Source organism: Lutra lutra, chromosome 15 (genome assembly GCF_902655055.1).
Source record: "Lutra lutra chromosome 15, mLutLut1.2, whole genome shotgun sequence".
In the NCBI taxonomy this organism is placed as follows: domain Eukaryota; kingdom Metazoa; phylum Chordata; class Mammalia; order Carnivora; family Mustelidae; genus Lutra; species Lutra lutra.
In genome coordinates this window covers 3,717,733-3,741,454 of record NC_062292.1, presented here as the reverse complement: position 1 = coordinate 3,741,454, position 23,722 = coordinate 3,717,733, and the positions used below count along the sequence as shown (strand labels likewise).

The window sequence follows — 23,722 nt, the reverse complement described above, 5'->3', positions numbered from 1 at the left end:
TTTTTAAATTAAATATAAACTCATATGCTTAAAAAATTGAATCATACAACCCAAAATTAAGAGTCTATGTAACAACTGGCCTATACTCTTAAAAAAATATCAATGTCATGAAAGAAAAGGAAAGGCTAGGAAATTGGGTTTTTTAATTTTTTTTTAAAGTTTTATTTAAGTAATCTCGACACCCTACAAGGGGCTCAAATTCATGACCCCAAGAATCAAGAGTTGCACATTCCTCTGACCAAGCCAGCCAGGCGCCCCTAGGAAATTATTTTAGATTAAAGTAAATTAGAAACCTAGCTCTATGGTACCATTTGTCCTCTTCCTGAGGTCTCCTATTACCTCATCTGAAATTTCCCAGTCCTATAAATTTGCCCAAGTGTATAACCATCAAGTGTACCCCTTAGGCCCTCTGCCTAGTTCTACATGAAAAGACAAAACTGGACAGGAGAATTGTCATATTAAATAGCATTGTCCATACATTGTTCATGTCCTCAAATTTTAAGATCTTGAAAGAAATGGCTATATCTTAAGTATATTCTACATTACACTTGATGTATATTTAATATTATGATCACAAAATTAAAGAAGTTTACATCTTGGAAAACTCACATCATTAAGAATTAATTCCATCTTACATATGAATAATAGTCTGTGGTATAAGTGATAGGACAGTAAACAAATGTTTAATAAGGAACTGACTAAAAAACTAAATAAATTAGTATATCATGAATGTAACTATATTATTACCCATTGACTAAGAAAAGTCAAAGGACAGTATTACAACTGTTCTTAATAAAATAATTTCAATAAATATTATTGTACTTTGAGATTTGGGCAGGTTCCAACAAAATTAATGTTACTCGCAACCAAAAAAATACTTCCCAATAAATTATCCAAAAAATAATTCAAGATACCTACTTAAATTTAGGAAAGAAATAAATGACATTTTTTTTTTTTACTTTATTATGTATTCTGCCTGTGTATTTTGAATAGAACACCTAGTTGATAATTCATTTTTGAAATTTTTGGTAATCCTTTTCTTACAATACAAGTGCTATGTGCTCATTTGGATAAAATTTTTTAAATATAAATAAATTTTAAAAATCAACTCCAATTCCATCAACCAACAATGTCTTAATAGTTTTTAATCTTAGACTTTTCCAGACATTTTTACCCACATATTTTTCATAACACTGTCACACTCTACATAGTTTGAGAACTTCTTTGTCCACTTAACAGTATAGTATTATTCTTTAGTAACAAATATTACCTTTTTCACCATCAGATTTATAAATCGCATATTAGTCTATATCAAGATATACCAAATGTGGGAGTGCCTGGGTGGCTCAGTCGTTAAGCGTCTGCCTTCAGCTTAGGTCATGATCCCAGAGTCCTGGGATCGAGTCCCGAATCAGGCTCCCTGCTCAGTGGGAAGCCTGCTTCTCCCTCTCCCACTCCCCCTGCTTGGGTTCCCTCTCTCGCTGTGTCTCTCTTTGTCAAATAAATAAATAAAATCTTAGGGGGAAAAAAAAAGATACACCAAATGCTTGACATTTAGTTTGTTTCCATTTTCTTCTAACATACACAAATTTATAAACCACTACCAACATCGTTAATTATTTTCATGGACAAGCTCTTTTTTTTTCCCGAAGTTTTATTTAAGTCATCTCTACACCTGACATGGGGCTGGAATTCACAACTCCAAGACCAAGAGTCACATGCTCTCCCGACCGAGTCAGCCAGGTGCTCCTTGTGGACAAGCTTTCTTAAAGGAAGAAAGGGCCCTCACAATCGCAGAGCTGCCCCCAGCAGAAACATCAGAACTAGACACTGAGGGCGTCTCCTCCCAGTCACTGAATGAGCACCTTCAATCAACCACACTACACGTAGAGCAGGCCACAAACACTATGGACTTATTCTTCAGGATAAAAATTACAGCATATGGCATGGCAAACCATTTTTTCTCCTCGTTTGTGATTTTTGTAAATAGGAAATCTTGTAAAAGTATAAGATTAACTCACTATATAACTGCTATTGAATAAATTGTGCTTATAGAGAAAAATACTGTCTTATTCAAGACACATGGTTACTATACCTATATACTTAGGCATATACAGTAAATGTCAACATTCTTGAATGGAGGCAAATTTTATGTCCTTAATTCATTTTACATATGAATAAAAATCATGAATGCATAACTTGCTCAATGGAACAAACCACAGAAAATTCTCCTGGGGATTCAAAACAAAAAACCAAAAACTAAAATACAAAGTATACTACCTAACCAAAGAATATATAGATCTAGGATCACAGAACATTAAATCTTAAAGGGGACTTAAAGGGGCACCCGAGTGGCTCAGTTGGTTAAGCATCTGAATCTTTCTCTCAGCTCAGGTCAGGATCTCAGGGTTGCGAGATGAGCCCGGGATCAGGGCCTCCACACCCAGCATGGAGCCTGCTGAAGATCTCCTCTCCCTCCTCCCACTGTCTCTGCTCCTCCCCCTCTGCTAAGGCATGCTCACATGTTCTCTCTCTCCCAAATAAATAGGGACTTAAAGATTATCTGACCCCCCCATCCCGAAATAAGGAAAATAAACATAAAAAAGATCTATTGGCTAGAGTCATGGTTAGTTAATTTATCCAAAAAATATTTATTAAGAAATCTAGTAGGTGCCAGGTCCCATCCGATTAGATACAAGGTTTAGCAGGACAGATACTAGCCCCCAACCGCATGGAGCATACAGGCACCGTGAGTCATGACAGGCAGTTAGTCTCCTGCTGAGCTTTACAGCCGGATCCTCTGATTCTTATTCCCATGCAGTTCCCCTTTCGTTCATTTGTCCCAGTATTCAGCACCTACTATGTGCCGGGCTGTTGTGATTTCTGGGAGCAGTGAACATGGTGAAGCCCTTATCCTCACACAGCTGCGTTCTAATGAGGTACAGAGACAAACACATAAAAATAAGATCACGATAAGTGCTCTGAGAATATTTAACGATGAGCTACAAAACAGAGGGTCCAGGGAGTAGGGGATACAATTTTAGCAAAGGCAATCAGAGAATCCCCTCTAATACCAGACATGAAAGATAGTAGTTACATTAATAGCAATTAAGTCTACAAATCTTTTTCCTCATTTATCAATAAGATTTTCACCAGATGGCCTCAGAAGTCAGGGCATTTAACAGTAAGGCCTGTTCATTTCAAATGTTTCATTTTATCATAGTTTACTCTGTCTTTCTGACTTTGGGCTACACCAGTTGTTCTGACAGTATACACCATGGAAAGGGAAATTCACATCATAGAATATTCAGGAATAAGCTCTTTAACCTTTACAGACTCTAATTTATCGTTTACTCAACCAATGTTGCTTATGCTCCATTTGCTCTACTTAATGCTCTCTATGGCAAAAAAAATAATAATCTCAGTTAAATGCACTAACATAATTACCAGTGGGAAAAGTTTTAATTGCAAAAGATAGCCAAGTTCTAAAGAGAAGACATATGGGATTTAAACTATAAATATACATAGATACCTGAATTATTCCAGCTGGCACATCGGACCATGTAATTAATGATTACTAGATGTTCTTCCGCAGACTTAGATAATAAAAACAAAAAAATCTATTTTAAATATCTACATGGAGACCTAAATGGAACATACATGGTCTGTATCTGAAAACTGTTTCTTTCATTTAATCAGTTGAATTCTAAATTTAAGATTATTTTCTAGCATTGGGGAAGGTATGTGATATGGAGAGTGCTGTGAAATGTGTAAGCCTGACAATTCACAGGCCTGTAACCCTGGGGCAAATAATACATTATATGTTAATAAAAATAATTAATTTTTTAAAAAGATTATTTTCTAGCAATCACAGGGAATAACAAAGAGCATTTGTAGTTCGACTCAACGATTGCTGTGTATTTACCCCAAAGATACAAATGTAATGATCTGAAGGGGCATCTGCACCCTAATGTTTATAGCAGCAATGTCCACAATAGCCCAACTATGGAAAAAGCCCAGATGTCTACTGACAGATGAACGGATAGAGAAGATGTGGTATATATCTACAATGGAATACTATGCAGCCATCAAAAAATGAAATCTTGCTATGTGCAATGACGTGGATGGAACTGGAGGGTATTATGCTAAGTGAAATAAGTCAATCAGAGAAAGACAATTATCACATGATCTCATTCATATGTGGAATTTAAGAAACAAAACAGAGGATCATAGAGGAAGAGAGAAAAAATAAAGCAAGATGAAACCAGAGAGAGAGACAAACCAAAAGAGACTCTTGATCATATGAAACGAACAGAAGGTTGCTGGAGGGGAGGAGTATGGAGGTATGGGATAACTGGGTGATGGACACTAAGGAGGGCATGTGATGTAATGAGCACTGGGTATTATATAAGACTGATGAATCACAGACCTGTACCTCTGAAACCAATAATACATTTTATGTTAATTAATTGAATTTAAATTTTAAAAATGTTTAAAACATAATAATGATAAAAAGAGCACTCGTAGTAGATACAGCAACTGGCTAGCTCAACTTCTGTTCTGGATCTCTTTATTTGTCTTCCTACACTGCAGAGGATAGAATGCTATAAAAGAAACCAACAAAAAAACTTCATTTCCCAGACTCCCTTAGTACCTAGCATTCTCCACGCATTTTAGTTTTCACCATTAGAAGCAGTACTCAAGGGGCGCCTGGGTGCCCCACTGCTCTGTGGGGAGCCTGCTTCCTCCTCTCTCTCTGCCTGCCTCTCTGCCTGCTTGTGGTCTCTCTCTGTCAAATAAATAAATAAAAAATCTTAAAAAAAAAAAAAAAAAGAAGCAGTACTCAAGGGGCTGTCGTGCTGGTGTAGGTCTAGCAGGCAACAGAAAGCTTTGAAGCTAACAGTGCTGACAACAGTCTGATCATGAATCACAGTTTAGGCAGAATATTCCAGAACACAAGAGTTGCTTCAAGACTCCTGGAAGTGGCTTAAGTGGTGAAAGCAGCAGCGGACATACAGAATTCCTGAGACTCCAGCTTCCTAAATGTAACCACACTAGCAGCTCCCTTGATGGCCAGTTCTGCAGTGTCATTCTGGAGCCATTCCTTGAGCGTCAGCCCGGAGTCTAATGCCCCAGCCCTTCCAACAGTCAGCAAGCACCTAACTCACCTAACTCCTCATGTTAAATCTTTCGTTTTTCTTTCCTTCTTTTTTTTTTCCTGCTTAAATAGCAAGAGAGATGCCCATCATCTATAACCACACCCTTGAGTGATACAGTAGTAAGATAATTACATGGAAACATAAACTGTCTGAACACTTTCATGTTTTCAAATATTCAAAGTAATCTCACATGGTCTGAACTCTCAGTAAATAGCACTGACTAAATAATATAATTCTTCATTTTTTCGGAGCAGTGACAAAGAGAAGCCTGGATTTAAAAAACACAGCTACTTTGGGACACCTGGATGAATCAGTCCATTGAGCAACCAACTCTTGATTTCTGCTCAGGTGATGATCTCAGGGTTGTGAGATCAAGCCCCATGTTAGGCTTTGAGTTCAGTGGAGAGTCGGCTTGGTATTCTCTCTCTACCTCTGCCCCTCCTGCTGCTTGGGCATACATTTGCTCTCACTCTCTAAAATAAATAGATCTTTAAAAAGAAATTAAATAAATAAATAAATAAAACACACAGCTACTCAACATATTAAGTCATTTTTCATTTGAACTCATTGAGTCAATATTTCAAAACTTCACCAAACAAAAAAATTCTCTTTCCAACCCTTGCTTCTTTGAACAACTAAACCAGTACCTTTCCCATATGTTAGCGACTGAGTATGGATGGAATGATACATATGGTTCAACTAACGGATAAGCAAAAGTACATTTGTTTTGATTTAGGGGCAATATATTGAATTATGAAAATGTCATAGATAAAATTAAATGCATTATCATAAAATCCATTAACTTTCTTATAAAACTATACACACGCTAATAGAAAATATAGGGGAGGCTCCATGTTAAAGTTTTAGGAAATTTCTATAAAGACTGGAATAGTATAATAATTTCCCAGAGTGACAGAGCATCCAATCAGATATATAATTTCCTCAGCATATTTATTTTTTCACATATTTATGGTTTTTCCATTAAAAAAAAAAGAAAAATTGAACTTCAAGGTCAGAAGTCTATTCACTGAGGTACACAGAATCTACTGGATAAAAGGTCCCAACAGTACCCAAGTACCTCTAGGACTCAAAAGAATACTCCTATTTCCTAAAGGTACTAATGACACACTTTTCATGAAAAAAATATGATGTAAAAGAAATGAAGTCATGACCATCTGACTTTCCCCTGGATGATGAATAGCATGGCCTGGGTTCCCACCTAGGCAGAAAAGTAGTGTTATAAATTGATGCTTACTTTTATCTCTGTCACTTTCTACAAGTCTCTTCTCTAGTTCATGGGAAAAACAGAAGTGGTTCAGCAAATCCTCCTACCAGGAGCACGGCTACTATAGGAAAGAAGTCTAGCCTCAGCTGCAAGCCTTTTTCATAAATAAATTCCCACTGTCCTGGCAATTTACAGATTCAAGTTTTTCCCAACTTCCAAAAAAAAAAAAAAAAAAAAGAAAAAGAAAAAGAAAAAAGTAAAGGAATTTAAGAATAATGTTTCCTGATTACTCAGTTTGTGAAAAATGTGAAAATTACTCAGTTTGTGAAAAAAATACAACAGAATAGAAAACAAGGTCCCTATCCCCAAGGAAGCATGAGATTTTTTCAATCTATGTTAAAAAAAGAAAATCATTAAGGCCTCGGGAAACTGTTAGTGATCCTTACTTGGGGGAATTTTGGGACCTCTTTTCTTTAGTACCTGCTCCTTCATTCTTCTCAATAATTCCACATGGCATGAGGAAAATTTCATTTTTTTAAGATTGCATTTATTTATTTGAGAGAGAGAGAGCACAAGCCTGAGCAGGGGAGAAGGATGGGCAGAGAGGGAGGGAGAAGCAGTCTCCCCACTTGAGCAGGAAGTCCAAGGCGATGCCAACGCTGGGAGATGGCAATGGGGGGCTCCATCCCAGGACCCTGAGATCCTGACCTGAGCCCAGGTCCGAGGCCTACCCAACTGAGCCCACCAGGCACCCCGAAAATTTTACTTTATTTTAAATTCTCTTGGAACCCCATTAGTCAGCTAAGGATGGCACGATGTGTCACAATCACTGTCCCCAGTGCTATGGAAAAGCCAAATGAGTAAACGAGTGAATGAAACAATACAGCTTAGCACGCGCGGAGCCTCACTAAGGAACATCAACTCACGCCTGTTCATGATCAGACACCCCGCCTACAATTAACCATGAATCGAACCTCGCAGATATGAATGAGGCAATTCACTTCTTGTGAAGTTGAATTCTTCAGTGTAGTAGCTAAAGGTCAAGAAAGTGGGTTAATTAGAACATGCCACTGGGGAGGCAACGGAGCGAGGGGAGTGGAGAAACTCAAAGGCAGAGACTCTTTATTCTCCGTTGCAAGTGGGAAAGTCATGGAATAATGTCTTTGGGCAATAGAACCCTAATGGTGATTTTTTTTTAAGGAACTTGATTATTTAGCTTATGGATTACTGTGTTCTTTAGGGCTTCTTTTTGTTTTTAGTATCCTCTCTTAACTATTTCACTGGTGATTCTCCTCTAGAGAGGATGTAAATGGAAAGGAGACTGAAGCAAATGAAATTCAAGGTAGTCCTTGAGTTTGTATCTCACTACAAGGCAATAAGTTCAGGAAAAAAGATTTATTGTAAAGAAAAGACTAAGATGAGGGGAGTCTTCACCTTGGCTAAGTTCAATTTATAACAAGCAGATTTACAAAGCACTTAAACAAAGGGTTAATTATAATTCTTTGCTTTATAATTTTTTTAAAATTATTTTAAAAATAACTATGTTTAAAGGCTCTTCTTTTAGACTTACAGTGGTAAGTCTCAGGATACACATTGTCCTAAGTGCTTTAAGACAGCAACTCATTTTATCCTCAGAAAAACCCTAGAAGGTAGTTCTATTATTCTTATCATTTCACAGATGAGGAAACTAAAGACCAGAAGGTTAAGTAACTTGCCCAAAATTGACTAGCTAGAAGTAAGTGGCAAAACGGGATTTGAATCCAGGTGTTCAGGCCCAGCTCGATGGTCCACTACACTACATTATACTGCCAGTATATATCTAGTTTACTTCTTCAGAGTGCAAACAGAACTCACTTCAGTGTCATTTTTCCATCCTATGTTTCAACTTGTCTTCAAAAAGAGACACTGCTAGTCCTTCAACCACAAAGGAAAGGTACAATTGCACACATTCCAATGGAATAACATTGGCTTTTTCAGTAGCCTTCATACATTCAATTCAGACAAAATAATCATGAACTCTAGAAGGTGCTGAATAAGTACAAGTACTCTGGGCTCACAAATCACACACATGCATTTGATAAGTAATGAACTATTCGAATGTCAGATTTTGATGATAAAAACAGAGGCCTCACATTATTTTCAAAAATCCAATTTCAAGGCACCTGGCTGGCTCGGTCAGAAGAACATGCAACTCTTGAATTCAGGGTTGTGAGTTTGAGCCCCACAGTGGGTGTAGAGATTACCTAAGTAAATGAACTAAAAAAAGAAACACTCTGATTTCATCAACTAGATACTGCATACGTTCTGACTACAGCATCTAAACATAAGAACTATCATAGATACCACTGAAACACTGAATTATTTTGACCTGAGCAAAACCATAATAATTTAAAGTAATCTTTAATTAGGAAAACTACTTGTTTCCCCAATTCTTTCAAATAATTGAGAAATTAACCAAATTAACTTAATCACTAAAATATGCTTATGTGTTCTATATGTAAGATTTATACATATTAATGGCATTCAATTTTAATATATGAAAACCTAGATATCTGAAAAATACTCGTGTTCATATATGTGTTTATGGATTTGACATCCAACTTTAAAATATAGAAAAATTACCATCTCCGATTAGGAATTGAAGAAGCTGACTTTAGGGGTACCTGGGTGACTCAGTCTGTTAAGTGTCTGCCTTCAATTCAAGTCATGATCCCTGAGTCCTGGGGTAGAGCCACACTGACGCTGGTGTAGGGCTCCCTCTCTCTCTTAATAAAATCTTTAGGGATGCCTGGGTGGCTCAGTGGGTTAAAGCCTCTGCCTTTGGATCAGGACATGATCCCAGGGTCCTGGGATGGAACCCTGCATCAGCAGGGAGCCTGCTTCCCCCTCTCTCCCTCTGCCTGCCTCTCTGCCTACATGTGATCTCTGTCAAATAAACAAATAGAAATCTTTTAAAAAAATAAATTAAATTAAATTAAATCTTAAAAAAAGAGCTGAATTTATATTACAGTAAGTTTTCAAATGAGTTCCAGGAAAAGAATTATCTACCATTTACTAAATAATGTACTTCAATAGATACTTTACCTGTGGCAAGAGGCCTTCTCATATTCCTACCCTACAGCCAAGTTACACTCAGAAGGAAAATAGAAATGTCCTTATTTTTTAAAATACTCATGGTAATAATGTCCCATAATAAGAGACTCAGCATAAATGTGTCTCTGGTTTGGATTAGAGCTACATCCATTAGGAAGTAAAGGAAATAGCTCCTAAGAAAAGATTTGATAATACCATTAAGAATGCTTATTTTATCGACATTAAAGGAAAAGATAAAAGAACATCATTTACTTACTTTCTGGAGAAAGGAAAAGAAAAAGCGTATACCTCTTCACATATTTTAAGCCTCACAGTTAAGAATATCAGGCATTTTCACAGCTTCTAGAGTATAACAGCTGTTCTTTAGAACAAAGGGGGACTGAAAACTTCCTTAAGAGATATGTTTCTCACCCCCAAAAGCCACCTGTCCTTTGAGACAAATTCCTCCCAATTTAAGTAATTTATCTTGTCAGTTGAAATGCCAACTCCTAACTAGGGAGGAGAGACACAAGGACTGTTGTCATCTCCCAGTCTGTGCCTCTTCGCCCTGAATAGTCCTGTTCCCCTATGCCCTGCTTTATCTTTCCTTTGGTCCAAAACCCTAATCACTCTGCACCCTACCATACAGTTTCCTTATTCGTTATGTCCATTGTTTATCAAACTCCCCAGTTAGAATATGAGCTCCTGGAGGACAAGAATCTTTGATTTATGGGCTTTGTTCTCTAGCGCTTACAAGAGTGCCTGACATATAGTAGGTGTTCAATAAATATCTATTGAATTTGGGGCTTTAAATAATCCTTTTTTTTTTTTAAGATTTTATTTATTTATTTGACAGAGAGAAATCACAAGTAAGCAGAGAGGCAGGCAGAGAGAGAGGAGGAAGCAGGCTCCCCGCTGAGCAGAAAGCCCTATGTGGGGCTCGAACCCAGGACTTGGGATCATGACCTGAGCCGAAGGCAGTGGCTTAACCCACTGAGCCACCCAGGCGCCCCTTAAATAATCCTTTAAATATTAGTAGTGCTTCAGAGCAAACATTAATGAAGATGGAGCACCTACGACAAGCCAGACACCATCCTGTGCCCTTTATATGCATTTTAAAAAAAATCACAACAGCCCTGAAAAATAAATAGTATTTTGCAGATGAGAAATATGTCACTTACAGAGATTAGGTAACTTCACAGCCAGGGAAGCTTATTCCAGATTTCTTAATCTTAAGGTATAATTTGACTTGACTTTTTAAAGGACTGACACCATTAGATCTCCAAATATTCAAACCTATCCAATAACTACAATAATAAAATGTGAGTTAACAGAGCTGATCAAGTGTCCTCACAAATTATGTCAAACACAAAACTCAGGCCCTAAGAGTAATTATGGAATGATTTTGATCCCCCTTGCTATGATTATACTATCCCTTGATCTAAATAATGGCAAAAGGACAATAATTTCCATAATATTTTATAATTCATAATATGCTTTTACAAATATTAGCAAATTTGACATAAACTATAAAAAAATCTATAATCTTGTTCTTCAACTGATTCTGAAGACAGAAAAAAACATCTTGTTCAAATTAGACCTGAGACACAGATATTTAGAAAAAGACCTTCTGGGGCGCCTGGGTGGCTCAGTGGGTTAAAGCCTCTGCCTTCGGCTCAGGTCATGGTCTCAGGCTCCCGGGATCGGGCCCCACATCGGCCTCTCTGCTCAGCGGGGTCCCTGCTTCCGCTTCTCTCTCTGCCTGCCTCTCTGCCTACTTGTGATCTCTCTCTGTCAAAATAAATAAATAAATTTTAAAAAAAGAGAAAAGAAAAGAAAAGAAAGAAAAAGACCTCCTGAATGGCAATTTCTATAATTTCCAGAGCAGATAATAGCTTTCCAGAGTTTTCTCTTCCCTATCAAAAGGGACTAAGACTCCACAAAAAAAAAAAAAAAAAAAAAAAAGGGACTAAGAGAGGGGCACCTGGATGGCTCAGTTGGTTAAGCAACTGCCTTCACCTCAGGTCATGATCCTGGAGTCCCAAGATCGAGTCCCACGTCAGGGTCCCTGCTTGCGGGGGAAGTCTGGCTTCTCCCTCTGACTCTCCTCCCTCTCATCCTCTTTCTCGCTCATTCTCTCTCTCTCTCTCTCAAATGAATAAATAAAATCTTTTTTTAAAGGGCGGGGGTGGCTAGGAGAAAAGCAACATGGTTCTATAAACTTAGAGCACAGTTGGGCCTGGCAAGGATGCCAAAACTGGAAAGAGCTGTCCTCTTAGTCCCCAGTCCTCTTGACTGCACTTTTCCTAGGAAATGTCAATGGAAAATAAACAGAAACAATCTCCAACTAGGAATCATTCATTTGTAAAGTATTTTCACAATATTTAAGATCCACTTTTCACTGAGTGGTTATTCCCTACTCAGCACTATGGGAGATCCAGTTAAATATAAGACATAATTCTCTGGTTGGAGGGGTGCCTGGGTGGCTCAGTGGATTAAGCCTCTGCCTTCGGCTCAGGTCATGATCCTAGGGTTCTGGGATCAAGCCCCATATCGGGCTCTCTGCTTAGCAGGGAGCCTGCTTCCTCCTCTCTCTCTCTGCCTGCCTCCCTGCCTAGTTGTGATCTCTGTCTGTCAAATAAATAAATAAAATCTTAAAAAAAAAAACTGGTTGGAAAAGCCAGATACAAAGATGTAAAAATAAACAATAGAAAAATGAATTGCAAAAACAAAGACCTCTAGAAACTAGAAGACAGCAAAGAAGCTTGATTGTCTCAGGAACTACCTGGCTGTCTCTCTCTGTCAAATAAATAAATAAAATCTTTAAAGAGAGAGAGAGAAGGGCACCTGGGTGACTCAGTCGTTAAGCACCTGCCTTTGGCTCAGGTCATGACTCCAGTGTCCTGGGATTGAGGCCCCGCATCAGGCTCCCTGGTCAGCAGGAAGCCTGCTCTCCCTCTCCCACTCTCCTGCTGTCTCTCTCTGTCAAATAAATAATTAAAATCTTTAAAAAAAAAAAAAAAAAAAAAGAAAGAAAGAGAAAAGAAAAGAAATGCATGGCATTTGGTAATTCCTTGCAAAGTCTGTATAATTAATACGACTTGAAAGTTCATTTCAGATTCAACTTGCTGTTACAAAGCAGTGCACTCTTAAAATCCTGTTAAAATTATACTTATTCTTGGGGTGCCTGGGTGGCTTAGTCAGTTGATTTCGGCTCAGGTCATCACATCGAGTCCTATGGCCTCCCCACTCAGTAGGGAGTCTGCTTGAGATCCTCTCTCTTTTTCTCCCTCTAAAATAAATAAATAAATCTTTAAAAATATATACTATATACTTATTCTTTAAGACCTATCTCAAAAGTAACAATCGCTTTCATTTTCTCTGCCCTTCCTTTAATGCCCTCAGGTTTTGTCATCTCTCAAATTTCTACACACCCTTTATTAGGGAATTACACTTTAAATATTCTCTTTGGCAGGTAAAAACAATCTTCAAAAGAACAACCAAAGTCTAAACAAAAAAGGAAATTAGGATATATAAATTACACAAGTCACTGATACAGTAAGAGCAGTGGGTATCAAGGGTTACTTAGAAATCCATGGGGGTGTTTCACAGTGATTGCAGAACCAGAAATGTTACACACCCTGAATTCGCGGAAGAGTCTTGTACATCAAACAACTAGCCTGCGCTCTGCATGACTCTCCGGTCTTCTGCTACACATTCATGTAGGTGAAATCATCTGAGCTGGAGCCTAATTCTGTTTTATATATTAACAAGGATTTGGGCAATACATTGAGTTTTCAGGGAATGAAACGACCACGGGAATTAAGAAAAGACTGTACTTTGTTTTGCTTGGAACTTTATGAAGAGTTGTTCAGCGTTTTGGAAAACGAGGTCCCTGACGACACAGCATCCATCTGTTCTTGCAGCTCTAGACACCGACACGGCTGGGGAACACATACTGGTTCCACACTGTGTCACTCCATCGCTCAAAAACGTAGACTGGTTCCTCCCTGATCTCCTTCCACCCCAAACGGCCCTCTCTGCCCCATCACTTCTGACATCACTTCTGACAATGTCCAATCCAAACTTTTTTACTTTTAGTGTTTGAGGTCATTTAGAATACTTGACACCGTGACTAAGCTATTCCCTGTAAATGCCAGACTTGTTCATGTTTTCAAGTGTTTACTCATGCCATTCTTCCTCCAGATACACCTTCCACCTTCCTCTGTCTTCCTAAATCCCACCACCCTCCAGGGCTCACCTAAGGGACCCTTCTTTGATAAACTCAGCCTAGATATTATCTTTCAGTATGGTCTATTGCCCCTTGAATTGTCCATTACAAGACAGGCTGTTTTGCTACCTGATTGTATTCAATTTAGCATTTCATTTTACAGCCTTATGCTGTTTTCTCATTGTTTCATGTCTTATTTTTCCCCAAGAGAATATAATTTTGAGTGCAGAAACTTTTCTGTACCTCTTTTTGATAGATAATCTATTTTGCAAAGTGATAGGAGATGAACTTTACCTTTTTGTCTCAGGGTATTGGGGTAAACCTTTTGCAGAACACTGAACAATGCATAAGAGACTTCAAAGTCTTACAGGTCCTGTATGAGTAAAAGATGCCCTGACCACCAGCTGGTTCACAATGAAAAAATAAACACATCAGTTTTCATCTGGTCCCATCTAAAATTTGTCTTCTTAATGAGGATATAGTGAGAATTCATAGAAATTACATGTGTTACCAATTTTACTTTATATCAGTAAGGAATACAAGAGGGAATTTATGTCAAACAGTTACCATTTCTTAATATTTTCACAATAATGGAAAACATAATAGTAGGATACTAGTATTTAGTCAGATCCTAGGACAAGCCAACTGAACCCTGATTGCAAGACTTGGTCTTCAATGGGCATTTATATCCTGCTAGGCACTATGTCAGCACTTCCAGTAGCTTCCACCAATGGTGCCTAATTATGGCTTTGCAACCCAAATTACCAGTGAAGAAAACTGAATGTGAGATATGAGCTACTATAATTAAATTATAGAAAACATCAGAACCTCCAATATTTAAGACTTAATTTGAGGGGCGTCTGGTGGGTCATTCAGTTAAGCATCTGACTCTTGATTTCAACTCAGGTCATGATCTCGGGGTCGTGAGATCAAGCCCCAATGTTGAACTCCATGCTGGGTGTGGACCCTGTTTAAGATTCTCTCTCTCCCTCTCCCTATGCTCCTCCCCTCCTCCACCCTCCTCCACCCTCCTCCACCCCCCCCCACCCGCCAACCCCAAGCACACAGTCTCTCTCCCTTAAAAAAAAAAAAAATTAACTTAAGTCTATTTTAAAAAGTTATCCATCCCCACCTTTAATTAGTGGAAGGTTTAAAGTAAACTGAAAGTAATTGGCAATACATTCATTTCTGTCTTGAGGTATTATGAAATCCTTTATTGCCTATGAGCATTAGTTTAATTTTTGAACAATAAAAATAAGGCTGAGCAATAAAATATTTTAGTGGTAATAACCTAGCATCATACCTCACTGAAAACTCGTGATTATCAGTCATGATATGAATCCATATGCAATTAAGTAAATGGAAAAAGAAAAATGAATAGCCAGAAAATTTGAGGTCAAAAGCTTAAGTTTTTATATGGATATGGATACAGGAAAAACATGATTAGAATAAACTAGAGAAGAGGAATGCTAGAGTAAACCAGCACAACTGAACAGTAAACTACAAACGGCAGCTGTACTATGCACCTGCCTTAGGAGGAAATGCCTCTGAAGAGACAAACGAGCAAGGATGAAAAATGCACACAAGAGGTCTCAGGAAACTTGAACTCTGCTAAGATCCTATGTGGCCAAGTCCTGAGCAAGCAGATGACAGTTCCTCGGGCATGGGAAGGGCAGCACCAAGGGGGAGAGCAAAGGAAATAACACCTTATTATGTGCCACTTAATTAAGAGAGGAAAGTAACAGTTTGTGCCCAAAAGCATTCACATAGTAGTTTTCTGCAAAGACCAAACATAGGACTCTCAGATACACAGCCTTGAAAAAAAGCATATGCAACGATTAGCCATGCACTGTAATTTCAGGAATGGTAGAAAGAACCAAGAAGCTTCTTCTCTTCCTTCTCACATCATAAATGTTCTATCAGCGAAAGAAAGAAAATAAAAGACTGAGATTTTCAATATAAAGCAGCTACTCCTTGCTTAGGAAAGCAACCCAGAGTTGCCAAGAAAGCACAGACTTAGAAGACAGCAAATCTCCTTTCTTTCTGCCTGAAAAACTAAGTTGTGACATCACTAACTCAATTATGCATGTCTGTGAAGATGCCATTAAATAGGTCTATCTGAGCATTTCAAAGAGATGTGGCGTGAAGCTATTTCTTGCTCAAAAATTTCCACTCATTCACACAACGCACAAATTGCAATGTCAAGGTTGAAAACAGGAAAAAATCACTTGGCTTAACACCAAGTACTTCAGGGCGTTGCAGTTTCTGGCCCTGGCCTGCACAGACCACAGAGAAGACGGATGCCTGGAATGCCACGAGCTGTGCTCAGGACACTACTCAACACCTTCACTAGGGAGGGTAAGTCCCGGGGCACAAACCAAACAATTACAAAACTGGTTAGTTCTAAGAGATCCTGTCTATTAGGAAATAACACTACTATCACTTAAGCAAGAAGCACCTTCTTAAGAAATGCTTTACTACAGACATTCTTGATAGCAAGAGGATGATATTGGGTGGAAAAACACAGATGTCAACCAATGCACTGAAGAGTTGATTCATGAGTTGAACCCAATGTGAACAAGTTTTAGGAATAATTAACCAAGTCATTTCATTTACATCTTACAACTTATGTATGCACATGAGTGACATATGATAAAAATCTAATTCTAAAGTCTGAGAGCTTTTCCAGTAAGTACAAAATAAAAATTCTAAGTGATCAAGCATTGCATTTAACAGACAATGGTTTTCTTTTTGTTAGCCATATATAAAATAATGGTGCATCTTAAAATTATGATATCTTTGATGGATAAAATATGGTAGGCTATGGTAAATACAGAGATATAAGTATGTACTTATGATATATGACCACTGAAGTAAACTCCACAAACACCGAATACTAGAATGATAGAGATTCCCTTTGACACTCAACACGTAAACTAGGGGTCTGTTAATTTTTAAAGTAGATTATAAACACGAAGTATACATTATTCCAAGAAGAGGTTGGTTCAAATAAAAGTAGAGTCAAAGGAAATGCAGAAAAATCTATGTGACAACACCATAAATATATGAAAAATTCTTTGGTTGCAGCTAACCTTAGTTCAGGATTAACATCTAAAAGGAAAACCATATGCCCTGCATCTGTCTCCCCATGACACATTTCTTGGGTACCTATTAGCAAATGAATCATGGGCTGGATAAACCCCAATGTTACCTATCAGAGCCTAGTACAGATGTGACTTCTACGTTCCAAACATTTTAGGTTCAGAGCATGAACAGCCACATTAAAATACAGGTTTTCTAGTGAAATAAAGTAATCATAATAAGGACAGGGAAAGGCATATTCAACCACTTAAGCAGTAACCATTTTCACAAGACTAGACAGAATTATACCTCTTTTCTAAAGCCACTCCTAGCCTGGCCCCAACCATTCCAGGCTCTTCTCCACATGCTGTGTCGAGTCCTGCTGACTTCAGAGGCTGCATTCCATGTGTGGTTACACACATGGCTGAAAAGTTTACAAACGCTGGGCCTTTATTAGAAACCTACATGCACCTGAGCTTTTTTTTTTTTTTTTTAAAGACCTTAGAAAGGCTTCAGAGGGGAAGCAATGTGGAAACTGCAACTTACCAAGCAATTCCTCTGAATACCTATGTGAGATCTTTGAAAGGATAATCATTCCCACCTCGGAATCCACCTTAGCTAGCTAGTACAACCCTCTGTATACAGCAGACACTCAGTAAAGTTCTAACGAATTGAATTAAAATAGGAGGAACACGAAGAACAAAAGCATTCTAGATGGAAGAAGCAGGATGAGTACAGACACCAGGGAAAGCAGGCACAGATGTTCCAGAAAAAGTAGTATGGTGTGTGAGTGAGAGGAGGAGACTATGCTGAAAAGTCGTGGGTGGCCAGATCACGGAAAGCTTTCACTGTCATGCCAAAAAGTTAGGAGTTTATTATGTAGGAAAAGGGAGTGACAGTGATTAGGGTTGAGCAAGAGCATTGAAGATGATTTAGAAGGGGGCTGGCCAGAAGCACTATTAAATAAGCTGTTGTGATAGAGAAGAAGGGTGTACGTCCCGAACTGGGGAAACAGCAACGGAAATGGAGAAGCGCCAGCAGAGAGCTAAGGCGCCACTCAAGCAGAACCCACAAAAGTTAGTGGATATAGGGAGAGGAGAGTTGAAGAAAATATGAAAGTTTCAAGGTTTATTAAATGTGACAAGAGTCAAGTCTATCAACACACAAAGGAACGAGCGATCTGGGAAGATATGAATCTGTTAGTACAAGTATGAGCATTTAAGCTGAAAGAAATCTCTGCCTGCATCTGAAAATATAAGAATGGGATCCAGACTCAAAAAACCAAAGTCACGGGGCACCTGGGTGGCTCAGTGGGTTGAAGCCTCTGCCTTCGGCTCAGGTCATGGTCTCAGGGTCCAGGGATCGAGCCCCACATCGGGCTCTCTGCTGGGCAGGGAGCCTGCTTCCCTTCCTCCCTCTCTGCCTGCCTCTCTGCCGACTTGTGATCTCTGTCTGTCAAATAAATAAATAAAATCTTAAAAAAAAAACAAAAACAAAAACAAAGTCACCTGCCCAGCTCAACCCTGATAATGGGTGAGATCATAGAGGAAAGAAGCTACTATTGGTAGTTATAAAATATGAGAAATTGTTTTTGTTCTGCCCTAGAGAAAACTGTATGAATGTGAATGTTTCTTCTTCCTGATAACAAAACTGTCTGACTGATAGTTCTCTTTTCCCCCTGACCACCAGGGTGCTTATATGTGTTCAATTCTACAATTATGCTAATCTTTATGTCTGGAAATTTTCTCTTCTCCATTTCTTGGTCTTACCTTAGTTACTTGTTTTTCTTGGCCCTGCCTCTTCACTTCTATTTTATTTTATTGTTTTATTTTATGTGCCCAATACCTCCATAAATATCTGTTGCAAAAAACAAAACAAGTAAATGAATGAATGAATATGGTTTGTAGGAAGCCACCTCAAATCCTCTGTGGAAAAAACAGGATTTAAAATGTAAATTTAATTTAAACTTAATTTAAAACTTAAATCAAAAAACAGTTTTATTTGCAGGGATGATAGCTAACTTCTTATGAATTACAGGAATGTTTCTCTCCGATTAAGAAAACCTGCAAGATATTAAATGTCTGTGTTTTAAAAGGCAAATTAAAGGATGATTAATTTCATTATAAAATAATTTAGGCACACAAAAGATTTCTGCTCTGAAATAAAACTTCTAACAACATAATAAAAAATTTTTTCCTCAAGCAAAAATTAGAAACTTTTGTCAAGGGGCGTCTGGATGGCTCAGTCAGTTAAGCGTCCAACTCTTAATTTCAGCTCAGGTCATGATCTTAGGGTAAGGAGACTGAGTCTCGTGTGGGTTTTGTACTCAGCACAGAGTCTGCTAAAGATTCTTTCTCTCCCTCTCCCCCTGCTCCTCCCCCTGCTCATGCATGTGCTCTAAATGAATAAATTAAATATTTTTTGAAAAACTTTCAGCAAGCAAAATCTAACAAAGCATCTCTAATATAATAATGCAAAGCATTAAGAAAACACTATTTGCTAATGTTCAATTTATGTGCTGTTTTTTTTTTAGAAAGAGGCAGGGGGGTGGGGGTTGGAGATGGAGAGAGAGAATCTTAAGCAGTCTCCACACCCAGCTCAGAGCCCAATGCGGGGCTTAATCTCATGACCTGGGATTGTGACCTGAGCAAAAATCAAGAGTTGGACGCAACCGACTGAACCATGCACACGCCCCTCTGTATCATTTTTTAAAGAGAGAAGCTACTGGAAAAAAAACAAGTCACACAAGGACAATTCAACAATAAACATTGTACCCCACTCCAAAGAGAGGTGTTTGTTGTGTGTGTGTGTGTGTGTGTATAAAATTTAGATATATAATTTAGATATATTATATATATAAATTAGATAAATTATATATATACACACACAGTATCTAAATTATAATCTCTTTGTGCTTGTCTTGGTTCTACCTAATAGGAAAGGCCCCTTTCCAAGCTCAGAGACCTCCACTTAATACACTGTGATTCCACAAGTCCTGTCCGTTCTATAGACAACTGATAGTTTGTCCTCCATTCTGGATAGCCTTAGCGTAAGCTCTGTTATCTTCTTTTAACCACAAGACCAGTTACCAGGTTCTTGTCCTCTTCACTGGCACAGCTCCTTAATGTTCAGGTAGTCAGACACCTTAGTGGAAAATACGCAGGGTAGATCTGAATCTTATATATTTTCCTTCTGCACCAAATGTATCACTACATTCACCCTCCCACCAGTCTAAACCAAGAAGTATACGAGTCATTCTGGAGAAATATTACCTTTTAGAAAAACAACCTTCAGTTATAGTCTTCACAATTTGTCATAAATGTTATGCCAAAAAAATGCAGCATTTTATTTTATTTGTTTTTTTAAAGATTTTATTTATTTATTTGACAGACAGAGATCACAAGTAGGCTGAGAGGCAGGCAGAGAGAGAGAGGAGGAAGCAGGCTCCCCGCTGAGCAGAGGGCCCGATGTGGGGCTCGATCCCAGGACCCTGGGATTATGACCTGAGCTGAAGGCAGAGGCTTTAACCCACTGAGCCACCCAGGTGTCCCAAAATGCAGCATTTTAAACAGAGCAGGTGTCTTTGCAATCCTTGCAATGGAGATGATCACTTAGGCATGTTTTGCCACTATTTTTTAAACTATCATTTACTGAGGAGTCGATGCACTAGACATTTAAAAACCTCTGTTTAGACTTTGTAAAAGGAATTGAGATAATGTATATTAGTTCTGTTCTGCAGACAAGGAAACAAAAACAGAAAGCCATGTAAGTACAAAGGCCCTTGGCTTTTTGTGCTTACAACACTGTGTCTCTGGATAACTCTTCTGTGTTCAAAAAGCTCACCGGTTCAACAGGGTTCTGGGCATCCCCAGTCTTTCAAGATATATTCAGTGAACACCTTCTACCTGTGGGCTTAGTGAAGGCTTCTAAGAAAGAGGTGATAGCTGTGTCTTGAAAGGTGAGTAGACTCAGGCAGAAAGTTAGTCATTCTAATAGAGAATTGAATATCAAGTGTATGGATCTGAGTATGTTGGAGCCTATAAGACATCAGGATGGTTGGATATGAGAGTCTGAAGCTCGCAGAGTTTAAAAGATATTAATGAGTAGTTGTTAGTATTTCATTGACATTTAAAACTTTGTGATTATATAGCAAAAACTACAAAACATCGTTGAGAGAAGTTAAAGAAGACCTAAATAGATGGAAAGGCATCCCCTGTTCATGAAATGTTGGAGAAATGTCTATTCAGATCCTTTGCTCATTTTTAAATTGGGAAATTTGTGTTTTTATTGTTGAGTTATAAGAGTTCTTTATATATTCTGGACACTATTCCTTTGTTAGATACATGCTTTGCAAAAGCTTTCTCCCATTCTCAGGATCATCTTTTCATGTTCTTACTAGTATCCTTTGAAGCACAAAAGTTTTCAATTTTGATGAATCCCAATTTATCTAATTTTCTTTTTGTTGTTTATACTTTTGGTATCATAGCTAAGAAACCACTGTTAAATTTAAAGTCACCAAGATTTACACTGTGTTTTCTTCTTAGTTATTCCGTTTAGGTCTTTGATCCATTTTGAGTTAGTTGTGTATAAGGTTTGAGGTAGGGGTCCAAATTCTTTTGCATGTGGATATCCTATTGTCTTAGTACCACTCGTTGAAAGGACATTCTTTCCCCCATTGAATTGTCTTGGCACTCTTGTCAAAAATCAGTTGACTATAGGGGTGCCTGGATGGTTCAGTCAGTTAAGTGTCCAACTCTTGATTTTGGCTCAAGGCATGATCTCAGGGTCTTGAGATTGAGCCCTGCATCAGATTCTGTGCGGTCATGGAGCCTGCTTAAGACTCTCATTCTCTCTCTCTCTCTCTCCCTCTGCCCTTTCCCCTCCCTCCACCCCCAGCTCACATGGACACTCTCTTTCTAAAAAAGCAAAAACAAAAACAAGAACCTGACCATAAATGTAATAGTGTTTTTTTTTTTTATTTTGCTTTGTTTGGGGGTGGGGGGAACAGAGGGAGGTAAAGTCACAAGGTAAAAACCTGTAAAGCCATTTTTTAATCCTTCTCTTCCCTTACCTAATCCATCAGCAAGTCATGATGACTCTACCTCCAAAATACATGTAGAATCTACCCTTCTCTCCATTTCCACTGCCACCTCCTAATCAAAGCTATCATTATCACCCACCTAGGCAACTGCAAAAGCTTATTAACCCATCTCCCTGATGTTAATTTGCCTGCCTTCAGACCATTCAACTATCCTCACAGCATCTACCAATAATGGGAATATAATGTGAGCCACATAAATCACTCTGAATTTTCTAGTAGCAACATTATAAAAAAAAAATAAAAAGAAACAAGTAAATTTAACAGTCCATTTTAATTTAGTCCAATCTCTCCAAAATATAATTATTTCAATATATAATCAATATAAAAAATTAATGAGACAATTACATTCTTATGTTCATACCAAGGCTTTGAAATTTGGTGTGTATTTTATATTTATACCACATCTCTACTCAGAAGCTTAATTTTCATCAGAAATACCTGATCTATATTTAATGTTATAAATGTATAACTGAAAAGTACCAGAACATACTTGAAAGTTTTCCAATAACTGAATCAATTCTGCTTTTAAATTCAGGTTAAAAATCACATAAAGTTGAAAATTCAGTTTCTCAGTAGTGTTAGCCACATGGGGGTGTGACTACAATTTTTTTTAAGATTTTATTTATTATTTATTTGTCAGAGAGAGAAAGAATGAGCAGGGGGAGCAGCAGACAGAGGAAGAAGCAGGCTCCCCACTGAGCAAGGAGCCCAATGCAGGACTCAATCCCAGGACCCCAAGATCAGGATCCAAGCCCAAGGCAGACACTTAACTAACAGCTACCCAGGTGTCCCTGGGACTACAATCTTAAACAGCACTTACCTAGAGTAACCTTTTTTAGATATAAATCAGATTATGTCACTATCCTGATAAAAATCCTTCCTTCAGTTGCTTACCATTGTACTAGAGGCAAAATGTAAACTATTTTTTTATACCAACAAAGTATACCTAAACTCTCTTCTGCTACTTTTCCTTCCCATACTTCCCCCTAGCCCAACTTACCTTAAATTCCTTCAACACAAAGAGCTCTTTGACACCTTAGAGACTTAACACATACTGTTCCTTCTGCATGAAATGCTTTTTCGTAGCTCTTCCATACCTGATTCCCTTTCCTTCAGCTGAATTATCACCTGATCAGACAGTATTCCTTGATCAACCTATAAATAATGTCCCTCTCTGTCATGCTCTAGCACTGTGTCATGATCATTTCTGTCATGGGATCCATACTGAGTTATAATTATACACTTTTGATTTGCTTGTCATTGATTTTTCACTCTATCACACCTTCTTCCATGACCAGGGAGTATGTTTGTTCACTTATTAATGCCTTTCTGCTACCTAAGACAATGCCTGGCACACAGAGTTTTTAATAAGCAACATCACATGCTGCAGATAATCAGTATGAGAGGCTGAAACGTCTCTATTGTATTTGTTGGCTCATTCATTCAATAGTTATTCGGAAGTTACTATGTGCCAAATGTGAACCAGGCTCTGCCCTCAAGAAGTTCATAATTTAATGCTAGAAGTAGATAAAATAACTCAATACAATGTAGTAAGTATAACATTAAAAAACTACTCATAGAGGAGGAGGAGTCAAGATGGCAGAGAAGTAGCAGGCTGAGACTACTTCGGGTAGCGGGAGATCAGCTAAATAGCTTATCTAAAGATTGCAAACACCTACAAATCCAATGGGAGATTGAAGAGAAGAAGAACAGCAATTCCAGAAACAGAAAATCAACCACTTTCTGCAAGGTAGGACTGGCGGAGAAGTGAATCCAAAGCGACGGGAAGATAGACCGCGGGGGGAGGGGCCGGCTCCCGGCGAGCGGCGGAGCAACGGAGCAAAATCGGGACT

General features: G+C 38.2%; 1 protein-coding gene across 8 annotated transcripts in view; it reads right to left on the bottom strand.

The window, feature by feature from the left end:
* The window catches only part of DNM3 (dynamin 3), a 553,426-nt gene that overhangs the window by 506,033 nt on the left and 23,671 nt on the right, over positions 1–23,722 (bottom strand). The window lies entirely within an intron of this gene.